The 14,500-nt window shown below is 39.1% G+C and overlaps 1 protein-coding gene across 12 annotated transcripts in view; it reads left to right on the forward strand.

Annotated features, from left to right (window-relative positions):
- ARL15 (ADP ribosylation factor like GTPase 15) overlaps positions 1–14,500 on the forward strand; it is a 1,022,750-nt gene that overhangs the window by 627,434 nt on the left and 380,816 nt on the right. The window lies entirely within an intron of this gene.

Genomic DNA, 14,500 nt, shown 5'->3' on the forward strand with positions numbered 1-14,500 from the left:
ACAGGTAAGCAACATTTGCTATATCTAGATACTCCAGATCTTATTTGCTCTCTGGTAACTCTCATATCTAATCTGCCTCCAATTCAAATTTTGCAGAGCCCAGAAGATGTACATGATTCCATTCTGGTATCAGAAAAGGATATACCACTGACCATGCCAGGACAAAAGGCATATCAGCCCCTTGACTAAATAGTGGAGTTGGTAATGGCTGTACTGGTTAAGGATATGGAAGAAACCTTCCAACCTCTTCTTTCTAGGATGTCAGATTTACTCCCATGAGAAATAAGGGGCATGAAATGGCTGCCTTATGAGGAAAGGCTATCGAAGTTAGAGCTGATCAGTTTGGAGGGGGGATATGAAAGTCTACAAAATCATGAAAGGACTTGAACAAGTTAATGTAAATCTGTTGTTAACTCTCTCAGATAATAGAAGGACTAGGCGGCACTCCCTGAAGTTAGCAAGTAGCTCATTTAAAACAAATCGAAGAAAATTCTTTTTCACTCAGCACTTAGCTAAAAACAGCTAGAATAAAAAATTTGCTCATTTGTATGCTTTTTGTTTTATTTTGTTTTATTATTAATTGTATTTTATTTCATATGGAAAATGTTTCTGTAAAATATTTCTTTTGATGTATACCCTCTGTCTTTTATGATGTTTTTATGTAAACTGTTGTGATGTTTTTCGAACGACAGTATACAAAACTTTTTAAATAAATAAATATTTAAGTTCTGGAATTCATTGCCAGGGGATGTGGTTATAGCAGTTAGTATAATTGGGTTTTAAAAAGGTTTGGATATGTTCCTAGAGGAAAAATCCATAAACTATTATAATTAATAAGCAGCAGTAGCTTATGTTTTATCTAATGCTTGGATACTTGCCAGGTACTTGTGACTTGGATTGGCCATTGTTGGAAACAGGATACTGGGCTTGATGGATCCTTGGTCTGACCCAGTATGTCATATTTTATGTTCTAAGGAGTCCCATTATCCCCAGTTCATGTAGATGCTCTATCAGATCCCTTGCGAGGTGGTTCTAGTCCACAGCATTTGCATGCAGTGGAAACCAGTCAGTCAAGGGATGTCCACCAGGTATATACCCCTCTGAGCTGATGAGTATGCCTTATCAGTCGTCATCTTCATCATTGGGGTCCTGGGTCAGTGTTCCCACAACTCTAGGCTCTCAAGAAATGACAACAGAGATCCCTTCTGTCTTCCTCCCAGAGCCTCCAGAAAACTTATTTCCACTGGAGGACCTTTCCTACTCCAGATTTCTGGATAATCTGGGAAATGCTCAGAGTGAATGTCCACAAAGACAGTGTTGCATTTGGTGGTCCATGGGTCTCCCCCGCGAACCTCCAGCCCTGAGCCACTGTCGCTGGTCTCCGACACCACTGAAGATCTCCTGGGAAGATGCTTGGTAGGTCGCCGCATTGAAGCAGGCAGATGCGATGCACAGCAGGATGCCACCGGCTCTTTACATGGACATCCCTAGGCATGCGTCTGACATGACCAAAGTTAAAGGGCCACAGTGGGAAATCCCCCGATACACCCTTGGATGACATCACAAGACTTGGCCTATGAAAAGCCCATTCTCTCAGCGGTCCTTGGCTCTGCATCAAGTCTCCCCATAGTCTTTGTAGTGTGAGTTGCAAATGTTTTCTAATTCCTACATTCTTCATCTTCAGTTTCTGGTCTTCCTACTCCTCTTCAGTTTATGGGTTTTGTCCTCATCTTCATTTCCTGGTCTTTGTTTTCTTTTCCTGCAGTCTTCGTCAGAGTGCTTATCTTCGGCCTCTCGGCCTGGCTATAGTAGGAGCACAACTTCAACAACAGCAAGATTTCAATTACCCCAATATGGAGATTTTAATTATCCTAATATTGACTGGGTAATTGTAACATCAGGACATGCTAGGCGTAAAGTTCCTGGATGGAATAGATGACTGCTTCATGAAGCAATTGGTTCAGGAACCGATGAGAGAGGGAGCTATTTTAGATCAAATTCATAGTAGAATGCAGGATTTGATGAGAGGTAATGGTGGTGAGGCGATTTGGCAATAGTGATCATAACAAGATGAGATTTGAACTAATGATTGGAAGAGGGACAATATTTAAATCTACAGCTAACACTAAATTTTGAAATGGGAAATTTTGATAAAATGAGAGAGAGAGAAAAAAACTGAAATGTGCAGCTGCAAAGGTTAAAAGTGTTCAACAGACATAGAAATTGTTTAAAAATACCATCTTAGAAGTGCAGTCCATATCTATTCCACACATTAAGAAAGGTGGAAGGAAGGCAAAATGATTATTAGCATAGTTAAAAGTTGGGAAGAAGAGGCTATTTTAGCCAGAAACATCCTACAAAAATTGGAAGAAGGGTCCATCTGAAGAAAATAGGAAAAAGCATCAGCATTGTCAAGTTAAGTGTAAAACATTGATAAGACAGGCTAAGAGTGAATTTGAAATTAAATTGGCTGTAGAGGCAAAAATTCATAATAAAAACTTTTTAAAATATATCCAAAGCAGGTAACCTGCAAGGGAGTTGGATGGACTGTTAGATGACTGGTTGGGGGGGGGGGGGGGGGTTAAAGGGGGTCTTAGGGAAGACAAAGCCATTGCAGAAAGACTAAATGAATTCTTTGCTTCTGTGTCTTTAAAATCTTGTGAAGTTTATAACGGCTAATTGAAAATCAGTTATTTACTCTTTTGGATAATAGAAAGTCTAGGGGGCACTCCATGAAATTACCAAGAAGCACATTTAAAACAAATTGGAGAAAATTCTTTCAGTCACTGCACAATTCAGCTCTGGAATTTGTTGCCAGAGGATGTGGTTTGTGCAGTTAGTGTAGCTGGGTTTAAAAAAGGTTTGGACAAGTTCTTTGAGGAGAAGTGCATTATCTGCTATTAATCAAGTTGACTTAGGAATTAGGCACTGCTATTACTGGCATCAGTAACTTGGGATCTACTTAGTGTTTGAGTACTTGTAGCTTGGCTTGGCCACTGTTGGAAACAGGATGCTGGGCTTGATGGACCCTTGGTCTGACCTAGTATGACAATTTCTTATGTTTACTAATGAGGATATTGGGGACATACCATTTCCAGAGATGGTTTTAAAGGATGACAGTTCAGATGAACTGAACCAAATCACTGTGAACCTGGAAGATGTATTAGGCCAGATTAACAAACTAATGAATAGTAAATCACCTGGACTGGATTGTATGAACCCCAGGGTTCTGAAGGAACTCAAAAATGAAATTTCAGATCTATTAGTTAAAATGTGTAACCTATCATTAAAATTATCCATTGTACCTGAAGACTGAAGGGTGGCCAGTGTAACCTCAATATTTAGAAAGGGCTCCAGGGGTGATCCAGGAAACTATAGACTGGTGAGCCTGACTTCAGTGCCAGGAAAAATAGTAGAAACTATTCTAAAGATCAAAATTACAGAGCATATAGAAAGTCATGGTTTAATGGAATACAACATGGATTTACCCAAGGGAAGTCTTGTCTCACAAATCTTCATTTTTTGAAGGGCTGAATAAACATGTGGATAGAGGTGAACCAATAGATGCATTGTATTTGGATTTTCAGTAGGTGTTTGACAAAGTTCCTCATGGGAGGCTTCTAAGAAAACTAAAAAGTCATGAGATAGTAGGCGATGTCCTTTTGTGGATTACAAACTGGTTAAAAGAGAGGAAACAGATAAGGTTAAATGGTGAATTGTCTCAGTGGAAAAGGGTAAACAGTAGAGTGCCTCAGGGATCTGTACTTGGACTGGTGCTTTTCAGTATATCTATATATGATCTAGAAATGAATATGTAATCAAATTTGCAGAGGATTCAAAATTATTCAGAGTAGTTAAATCACAATCAGATTGTGATAAATTGTAGGAAGACCTTGCAAGATTGGAAAATTGGGCATCCAATTGGCAGATGAAATTTAACGTGGACAAGTGCAAGGTGATACATATAGGGAAAAATAACCCATGCTGTAGTTGCACGATGTTAGGTTCCATATTAGGAGGTCAGGGCTGTCAACAAGCAAGCAGTGTCAGGGTCCAGTCCAAAGTCAGGGCAGGCAGCAACAAACAGTGTTGAGGTCCAAGCTTGTGTCAGTGCAGGCAGCAGTCCAGAAGATTAGATAACATCCGTAGCAGAGGTCAGAACCAGGAATCAGGAAGGGATGGATAGACAAGACATAGACAAGGCATGTGGGACCAGGACACAAGCACGGTAAGACAAGGCAACAACAAGGTAGAATGAGGCAAGACAAGGAGAAGGAAAGGCAGGCAGGGTAACAACAAGGCAAGGTACTGAGACAATGAAGCAACTCGCAGTGCAGGAGCAGGAGGACATGTTGCTGAGGTGCTGGCTGGAAGCACAGCTGGGGTTTAAATCCCCAACCCACACTGACGTCATCTGCCGACACTGCTCCTCTTTCCTACCGCAGAATCCTTATTGTTCAGCATGTACACCTTGGATCCAAGAAGACAGTCTTCATGGTGTGCCGTTGTCAGGGTAAGTGCTGCTGATTGTGGGGCCATCACGCAGCCAGCCAAATGTTACATCTGGTGGCTAGATCCCTACATTCTTCAGTAGGGATCACTTCTCCTTCAAGGAACTTTGGTGACATGCCTCCATAAAAGGTTGGGGGGCCTATACGGAACACTTTCAAACTCAAGGAACATTTTCATTGATAGAAAAACAATTCTAAATCAATCTCCTAGAATGGAGAGTAATCAGTAATGTAACAATGTTTATTTATTTCCTCCAAGGAAGAGCATTCTCATTCAAACCGACAACTAAATTGCCATGTTTTATGTGAACAAGCAAGGTGGCATAGGGTCATGAACTCTGTATCAAGAAGTGATAACGTTATGAGAATGGGCATGCAGCATCAAGCTGTCCTACAAGTGACCTGTCTTCCAGGGATCTCTAACACATTAGCAGATCATCTCATCAGAGTGTTTCAAACACATGACTGGTCTCTGCAGCAGTCAACAGCCGGCAGACTATTCAGTATATGGGGGCTTCCAACAATGGACCTATTTGCATCAGAGCATAATAGAAAACTAATTAATTAATTTATTTATTTATTTAAAAATGTTTGTATAAACACCTATACAGACTATAGTAGATCTAAGCGATTTGCATTTTAAAACATAAATAATTTATAAAAACAGGTAAAAGAAAAATATAAAACAAGAAGAAAAACAATAAAGATGATAGCTTATACATGTGAAAGGAATGGGAAGCGATGGTAAGTCACCTGGGAGTTTGGGGGGTGGTGGGGAGGTTTATGTTTGTGAGTCTGGAAAGGCTAATGAGAATAGGTAGGTTTTTATGGCTTTTTTGAATTTGTGTTTAGTGGTATATTGACGGATAAATAAGTTTTGCTCCATTCATCCCAGTGTGCTTAGATTGGCTCAAGACATTTTTCTGCTCAATTGAAATCAAATCTGATGTACAATTTTCCTCCCATTCCACTGAGAGCCAGAATAATACAAAAAATGCTTGAAGACCGGGCCTGTCTGATCCTTATATCTTTAGTATTGCCCAGGCAAGTTTGGTTTATGTATCTGATACATCTATCAAGCAATAGCCCTATCTCTCTCAGGAGAGATCCAACCTTAACTCAAGAAGAAAGGTTATTTCTTTCAAACCTCCCTCAACTTGATGGCTTGGATGTTGCATGTTCAATAATCACTGAATTGTTTTTACTCAAGGAGGTTGAAGACATAAATAGTGTCTGCCAGGAAACCATCAATTAGGAGAAACTATGGATTTAAATGGAAACTGTTCTCTGCGTGGTGTCGTCAAAATCCATTTGCATGCGAACCCAAAGATTTACTGAGCTGTTTGCTCTCTCTTTCAGCTTCAGGACTTAGCACCTCATCAATAATTCATCTCCATGCCATAGCAGGTTTACTATACTCTAGTTGAGGATAAGCTAATCTCCACTCAACAGTTAGTTTCAAAGTTCATGAAAGACTTACGGCATTCTAAACCTCCAGTTGGAAACCACCTGTTCCATGGGACCTAAATGTAGTTCTGGCACAATTGATGAAGAGTCAGCTAGAATTAGCTCTCAAATCGCCTGAGGAGGCTCACGAGGTAACACCCAAGCAGGAATTCCCACACATGCTCAGTAGAGCAGAGGCTCTACTAGCTAAGAGAGGTCCATTTTGTGTTGCAGGATGACGTCACCCACATGCACATAATGTCTAATTCATTCTGCTATCTACAGAAAAAACATTTACGGTAAGCAAACTTGCTTAATCTGCATATCCTAGATGCTCAGTATATGCAGATTTATCTCATGCATATTCATTGTGAATATTCTGAAAACCCAACTGGCTGTGATATCCCCAGGTCAGGTTTGGGATGCCCTGCACTACAGAAATTGTATATAGCATTAACAAGCATGTTGAGTTTTCAAAAAAAAAAAAAAATGTTTACCTCTTTATTTACAGATTTCAAAATACATATATAATCAATGAAACTCTTGATCCAAGAATAAAGCATAAATGTTCACCAGTAAAAAACGGGGATGGGAAGGGAAATAAAAGTGCAATGCAAAGCTGGAAAAAAATACCCAGTTACATTACCAAAAGTCCAATAAACAAACAGCTCTATAAATCCTGCAGACTCAGAATGACCTTATTCTGAAGAAAAGAATCTGAGGAGGATGAAAAAATATATAATTTACATTTTGATTCTAATACAGCATTTACATGGAAACTTAAGTATAAAAGTACCACCTATATCCAGTACCTTCTGTTTCTTTCCAAGAAAGGTCTTCCTCCTTTGTTGGGTATCCTTAACCATACTGGGAAAAATAGCCACTGGAGATCTTAAAAATGACCTGTCCCTAAGACAAAACAACAATTTCAGGATCAAATCCTTATTAGTCTAATAAGTAACTAACAAAGTGAATCTCTCCAAGTTCTCAGAACTAGAAACTTCTTAAAAACCCAATGAGGTCCATGGGGCTTTCAATTATAGATGAAGCCTTAGTTGAATTAGGAAGATAATAAGCCTTAAACTTTGAAGGTATCATTTCTTTAGATTCTTTAAGTATATCCAAAGAAAACCTCCTAAGTAACTATTGATAATTTAGAACATTGAGGAAAATTAAGAAATCTGAAATTATACTTCCTTAAGAAATTCCCAAAATTCTCTAATTAGCGATGCAAAGAGGAGGATATCTTTATAAGATTATCCTGACATTCTTGTAATTTGAAATATTTCTCCATAGCTTGAATTGTCTTTTCCTGTTCCTTAAACAATTGTGTGCTCATCAACTTTTTTAGTAAGACCCCCAACTATACCCAACATTGAGTCAATTTTGAGGGAAAGAGATTTCTCTGAATCTTCTACAGCTGATCATAGAACATATAAGGTTATAACTGCAGGTTTCAGAAGCACAAAATGCTTTTTTGACTCCTGCATCTAGAGGAGTAGATGTAAAGTTCTCACTAGAAACTGGAGGCTCCCATCTTGCCTGGAAACCCCAAGAGGAATTATACCACAAGTGTTCCCAAGAACAGTCTCCGGAGAAGCCTAAAGTATTGCCTGCAAAGATAATAGCCTACCAGTACTGAGGAAGACAGAGGCCTCTAAGGGAGCAGAAGTAAGAACTCCAAGTTCCAAACCACCCTAGACATTCTAAGCAGAAAGAAAAGTTTCCAGAATAGTGCGAGTGGTGGTCAATATAGATGGGAATATGCTAATAGCATCTTTGCGCTTCTTTCCCATTTATTTTGTACAAGAAAATTGCCAAGAAATTCAAACCTGCTCAAAGGAGCATGCCGGCAGCAGCACCCTGCTAGATCATGACTTTTAAAGTGCTGGATCACCTTCAAAATGACATCGTGGAGGGGCGTCAATCACAGTGATGCAGTCACAGCCATTATAGATGGTAAGCTCAGCACTCCCCAGATAATGCCACTAGAGTCCGGTCATCTTCCAAATGACAGTGTTGAGCGGCATCAATCACAGCGATATAATCACGGCAACTATTGATAGTAATCTCAGTGCACCCCCTAAGTTGTCATATTTATATATTGCATATTTAAAGCTACTAAGAAATGAACAATGAAAAATATAATTAAAAGAACAGTTAAAGTTTGTTAGTGGTTTTCAAAGTTTTTTCCCCAGGACTCAGTGAAGAAAATTGCTTAATCCACCTGACCCAAACAATATCTTCTGACTTGAATTGTCCTAAAATAAAGACGAAGGGCAATAGTTCCTAGCTATAACCATTTCACATCAAGGGATAGCTACAATTAGACATTGATATTAATTGCAAATAATTTTAAACAGTATAAAATGTTAGCATCATCAGCATTTATTTATTTATTACACACTGTTCCAGCAAATGAGATCAGATTACAGAAAAACCAATCAATGCAACAGCAAAAGGCACAACTAATGAGCAATGTAAGATATATAGGAGAACAGAATAAGAGTACAATAAACAAGTCAACAGTAGTTCTACATAGTAGGAACAGACAGATTACAGAATAACTTAATCGAACAGAACAGTTGTTGTAGCAGCAGGAAATACTTAAGCAAACAGAACAGCATAGATAGCAACCACATGGAGGGAACTCCAGATTTCAGAATAACTTAATCAGAGCAGTAGCAGCAGGCACATAGGAAATGGGTCTGACATATTAACGATGACATAACTTTCTAGGGATCGAATGCCTTAGTGAATAGCCAGGCTTTCAGTTTTTTCCTGAAGATCAGCAGGTCTGGGGCAAGCCTGATGTCCAGTGGTAGGGAATTCCAGAGGGCTGGGACTGAGCCAGTGAAGGTGGTGGTTCTTGTGCTGATGAACTGGATTTCCTTAGGGGCAGGCCCTATCAGGCGAGTATTAGGTAAGGTGTGAAGTGGGCAAGCTGGTGTGTACAAGGATATTCGGTCGAGCAGATTGCATGTGGCTTGTCCTTTGAGGGCTTTATAGGCTAGTACCAGGACTTTGAAAATGGAATGCAGGGCAATCAGCAGCTAGTGAAGAGATTTAAGGGGTGGGGTCTCAGGATAAAACTTACTAGGGACCATGCCGCAGCATTCTGGATTTGTTACAAATGATGGACAAGTTTTTTGGGAAGGCCAACGATTTTAAAATATCAGGTTGGTCCAAATAGGTTTAATACGAGAGGTGGGCCTGCCTGCTCCTGATGTCTTTGCAGTCTGGATCAAAAGATGAAAGTGCTGCATCAAGTCTATTCTTCTGTCACTTTCTCCCTGTCTTACTGACAGTGCTTACTATCTCCCCTCTCCCAGCCTTCATTGTATACACTCATTTCACAACCCCTATTCATTGCTAATTCTCTGACATATTCCCAGTCTCCATTACTCGGAGCCCTCATTTCAGACACATGTACCCCTAGCCTCCATTGCTCATTCTCTCCATCACCCCAGCCCTCACTGATGATGCTCATGAATATTGCTTGCTTTCTCACTAACATCTGCAAGCCTTATTGCTTACTGTCGCCCCAACTGTCATTGCTATCTCTACTCTCCCTCTTCCCCATTGCTCGCTCTTCTCATTTCCCTTTTCTCATTCTTTCACTTCCCCAATCCTCATTGTTCACTCTCTCATGCCCTCAACTCTCATTGCTCATGCTTACTTACCCCAACCCTTATAGTTCACTGGCTCACCCCCTCTAGCCTCATTGCTCATGCTATCATCCCTAAGCCCCCATTACTCACTCACTCTGCCTTCAGCCCACATTGCTCACTCACTCAACCTCTTGACCTCCATTGCTGATTCTTATCTCCTTTGCATAGCTCCATTGCTTACATTTTCACATACCTTTGCACCCAACCCCCAATTGCTAATGCTCTTTCCAGTGTTCCTGCATAATCCTAGCTCCATATGGCTCCCATTCACTTTGAGCTACATGGTTTCTTTACCCTGTTTCATGCTGATCATCACAAGAGTAATATGGGAATATAGGTACTGCATAGGTCAAACTTTCTGAGAGCTACAGTGAGTTATAAGTTGGCAGGATAATACTACAGCATATGGAGTGATTCCTTCCAACTCCTCAGAGCAGATGTTCATATTAAATGGGTACAGTGAGAGGAACGGGGCTGTGGCCAATTGACTGACGTGCATTGACCCAGTAATGGATCGTGATCCTGAGTTTGAAAACCACTGGTTTAAATAGCTTTAGGATTCAACTTTTGTAAAAGGACATATTGCTAGGCTAAACTTTAGAGCCCTAAACAAAATAATGCTGCTGTTAATCTATTCCAAATAATAATAATTAAAAAAAAGCTTCATCTCTATTCACACTGTCAGTTTAAATCAACTAGATTTTACGATCTTAGGAATATGGTTACAAATTTCTTTATCATATATAATGGGAAAAAACATTTACCCCTTGGCAGCTTGTTTTTCTGTGGGAAAGTCAGCAAAGCAGTAAAATTCTTGCAGTACCCAGATGGAGTTTGTCTTGTTGCTTTAATGTGTTGGCATATATATTTTCAGGTTACTTTCATCTTCCAGTTTTATACCAAGCATACAAAGACTAATAATACTGCCACAACAAAGACAGTGTGGAGACCTTTAAAGGGAATAGCTCAAAATTCTCATCTTGACTTCTAGAATTTAAAAAAACTCATGATTTATCTCTTCCTGATGTGCATCTCCCATGCATATTAAAAAGAAACTGCATAGTCAACTGTAAATAAGCTGCTTTTGGGCCCCAGCTTTTTTGTCATTTCTGAATCCTATGTCAGCTGCCTCTGTGTGTGTGTGAGGAGATAAAATCATGATAACATGAAGAAAGGCCACCAGGTTCCGTTAACTGGAGGCTTCTTAAAAAAGAGTAATCATGTGTTTAATTTCATTTATGCAGAAGTCTTCTATGTATAAATTGTAAAGACCACAGGAACGAGTAAAATAAAAAGGCACTTAAAAAAAGTCAAAAGTAGCACTTAAATAGTAGTAGTAGTAAAAGGCTTACAGCCTGATTCACTGCCTTCCTCCACCAACTTGGATATATGCTTTGTCAGACTGTACACCCAACACTTCCTAATCCCCTCTTAAATAAAAGAAATAGAATACTCCAGGGTCCAGTGATGCTCCCCCTCTGCCTTCCCCATATCGGTAAAATCAATATTTAATTTGCTACTGCTACTGCCGCCAGACCCTTCCCCCCCCCCCCCCCCAATGGGTTTGAATTGCTGTGCCACACCTCACACACACATGCACACAACTCTCTCTCTCCCGGACCCTTCTATCTCCCTGAACCCTAAAAATCTCTGCCAGGAGTGGAGTATGAACTTCTCCACTCCCAGTATGCTCCAGCATAGCTTCTGTCACAAACTTTACTGGAAGCATATATTGCACACATTTTACACTTCCAGTTGGATTGATAAGTTACTGTAAGCTACAGCACTAAAAGGTTATTGAATTGTATTTACATAGCTAATAAGTTGTCTGGGCTGATTCGCTTTATGTGAAGAAAGTCTTTGATAGGCTGGATTAGCGGTTTTTGTTTTTCTTCCTTGATGCATTTGATTTCCTACCCATATCCTTGGTCTTGGTGAATGGGCAGCTTTCCTTGTCTTTTAATATTCTTTTTGTTAAGTCTAGCTATTGATTCTCTACATTGTAAAATGTATTTCTGTGCTGCCATTTGTGGCTTTTGGTTCCATGGGATATACTTGATGAGGTCCCATTGTTTTTGTCCAGCCCTGAATCTTCTGTCCATCCTGTTATGCATATTTTAAACTGTTAAAGTAGAATTCCCAGCTTTAAAATCAATTATACTACATTGGAATCTTTTCAAGATTCACCACTGTCCAATGTACCTTCTGCTCTGACTGAGGAGGCACTGTGGGTTAATTTGGAAATTTTGATCAAAATTTTGACCAAAAGATACAATTTCTTTTGGTATCACTCAATATCTCCGTAGCCTTCGACACGATTGATCATAACATTTTAATCTCTAGACATCAGGAGTTTGGAATCTCAGGTACTGTTTTAAAATGGTTTCATTCATATCTATCTGACCATACTCGTTATCAAGCAAAAAAATGAATTTTCTTCATCTTCCGCTGTTAAAACTGGAGTTCCACAAGGATATGCACTCTCTTCTACCCTTTTCAATCTGTATCTTGCCCCCATTTGTAAACTCCTTGCTACTTTAGCTGACTGTTACAAATTATATGCAGATTACTACAAATTACAAATTATTACGCCCTAATAATCCCACTAGGCCAATGAGAAGAGCTTATCAAGGCACTCTCTTCGTCCCTCAAGCAAAAACGTCGCTAAAGATCAGGGCCTTCTCTACCTCAGGACCCACTCAATGGAACAATCTCCCATCGGACCTCAGACAAGATCCTTGCCCAATATCCTTCAAAAAAAAATTAAAAACATGGTTATTCAACCTTGCATTTCCAGAATCTGCATTTTAACTAATCACATTCTTTCTTTGAATGCTTTAGGACATTTATGACTATGTATTGTAAATATTTTTTTTCTCTGTTCAGTTAAATTTTAACTGTTTGCCCAGTTTATAATGTATGTTCTTAGTTCCATGTATCGCCGTACAGGCAGTTTTCTTGTTCCTTGTAAACCGGTTTGATTTGTATTTAATGCAAGAAGATCGGTATATAAAAACCAAAAATAAATAAATAAATAAATGACATCCAGTTTGTTTTGTGCATACATTCTTCATGGGACGACACACTTAAACACCTTAACATCTGTTTCTCTGCCATTAATAAATGGCTGAAACATCACAAATTATCCCTTAATATGGCAAAACTGAGCTCCTTGTTGTTCATAGTTCTCATACTGCAGTTAATTTTAATTCTATTTCACTTCATGGCTGCAATTTCGCCATTCAGAAGCAGATCAAAAATCTTGGTTTCATTCTAGATGACGCTGTCATTTCGCTCTCAAATTAAACATATTATTTCACAAGGATTCTACAGAATTCATGTTTTATCTGGCCTTAAAAAACTTCTCCATTTGCGCGATTTCTGTACTGTACTGCAGGCTTCTTTTCCCATCGTGGACTATTGCAACTCACTTTATATTGGTTTAGCTAACGTTTCTCTTTCACCTTTGCAATTACTACTGAATGCTGCCACTCGATTACTTTACGGATTGAAGCGGTCTGATCACATTACCTCCACCCTGATAGAGTTACATTGGCTTTCCATTCACAAGAGGATAAAATACAAGGTTGCGATGATCATTTCTAAACTCCTAAATGATGAATCCAGTATCTGGGCCAATGCCATGCTCCAATTCTATCAGCAGACAAGGTCTTTGCGTTCTCCCAATGTGGCCTGCTCGATGTGCCATCTCCACGACTCACCAGACTCCACGTCACTTGAGTGTGCGCCTTTTTGGTTGCAGGGCCTACTCTCTGGAACTCTTTTCCTATTTAAATTAGGCAATCAGATTCCACCAAGCGTTTCAGAAAGTCAAAACTTTTCTTTTTAATCTCGCTTATTTTTAGTTTTTTATTGTTTTATGTATGAATATTTGATTTACTTGTTTTATTTTTATTTTTTAAATGTTTTATTTGATGTTTTATTTTTAAATGTGTTTTATTTGCTATATTATATATGTTATCTATTGTATATTGCCTAGGCCTGTATGTGTTAGGCGATTCATAAATTAATAAAATCTAAAATCTAAATCTAATCCTTCAAATACTACAAAAAGTAGGGGACACTCTATGAAGTTAATAAGTAACCCATTTAACTCAGAGAAATTACTTTCACTCAATGCCCAATTAAGCTCTGAAATTCATTGCTGGAGTAAGCGGTAAAAACAGCTAGAATGACTGGGTTTAAAATTTTGAACAAGCTCTTGGAGGAGAAGTCCATAAACTGTTATTAACCAGAAGAACTTGGGAAAAGCTGCTTTTATCCCTGGACATTAGTAGCATGGAATCTCTGTACTGTTTGAGATTCTGCCAGGTTCTTATGACCTGAATTGGCCATTGTTGGAAACAGTATGATGGGCTTGATGGACTCTGTCTGACCCAGTATGGCAATTCATATGTTCTTAAGCCTTTGGAGTACTCTCTTCTTTCTACCTGAAGGAGTAACAGCTTGCGTACTTCCCATGAGTAAGGATTGATATAGAAGGAAGATAAGGAAGGTGAAATTTAATCTTACCTGATAATATCCTTTCCTTGAGTCCTGCTAAACCAGTCCAGGATCCACCCAAGAATATGATACTGCCAGATCCTAGCACAAGTTAGAAGCTATGTACTATATCCTCTAACTTTCCATTCTTCTCCTATCCCCTTGAAGGTGATCGACGTTTCCAGACTGCATCCCTTTCTTAAAAAAAAAAAGGAAAAGAATGGTGATGAAAAAAAATATATCTAAGTGCTCTTACTACATTACTGTGGGGAACTCATCATCTAACTTGCACTGTTTCCTCTCTCTCCCCAATTCTGTTTAATATTTACTTAGTTCCTCTTTGTGCCATTCTTTCTAGAATGGGAGTCG

This window comes from Rhinatrema bivittatum, chromosome 1 (assembly GCF_901001135.1).
Source record: "Rhinatrema bivittatum chromosome 1, aRhiBiv1.1, whole genome shotgun sequence".
In the NCBI taxonomy this organism is placed as follows: domain Eukaryota; kingdom Metazoa; phylum Chordata; class Amphibia; order Gymnophiona; family Rhinatrematidae; genus Rhinatrema; species Rhinatrema bivittatum.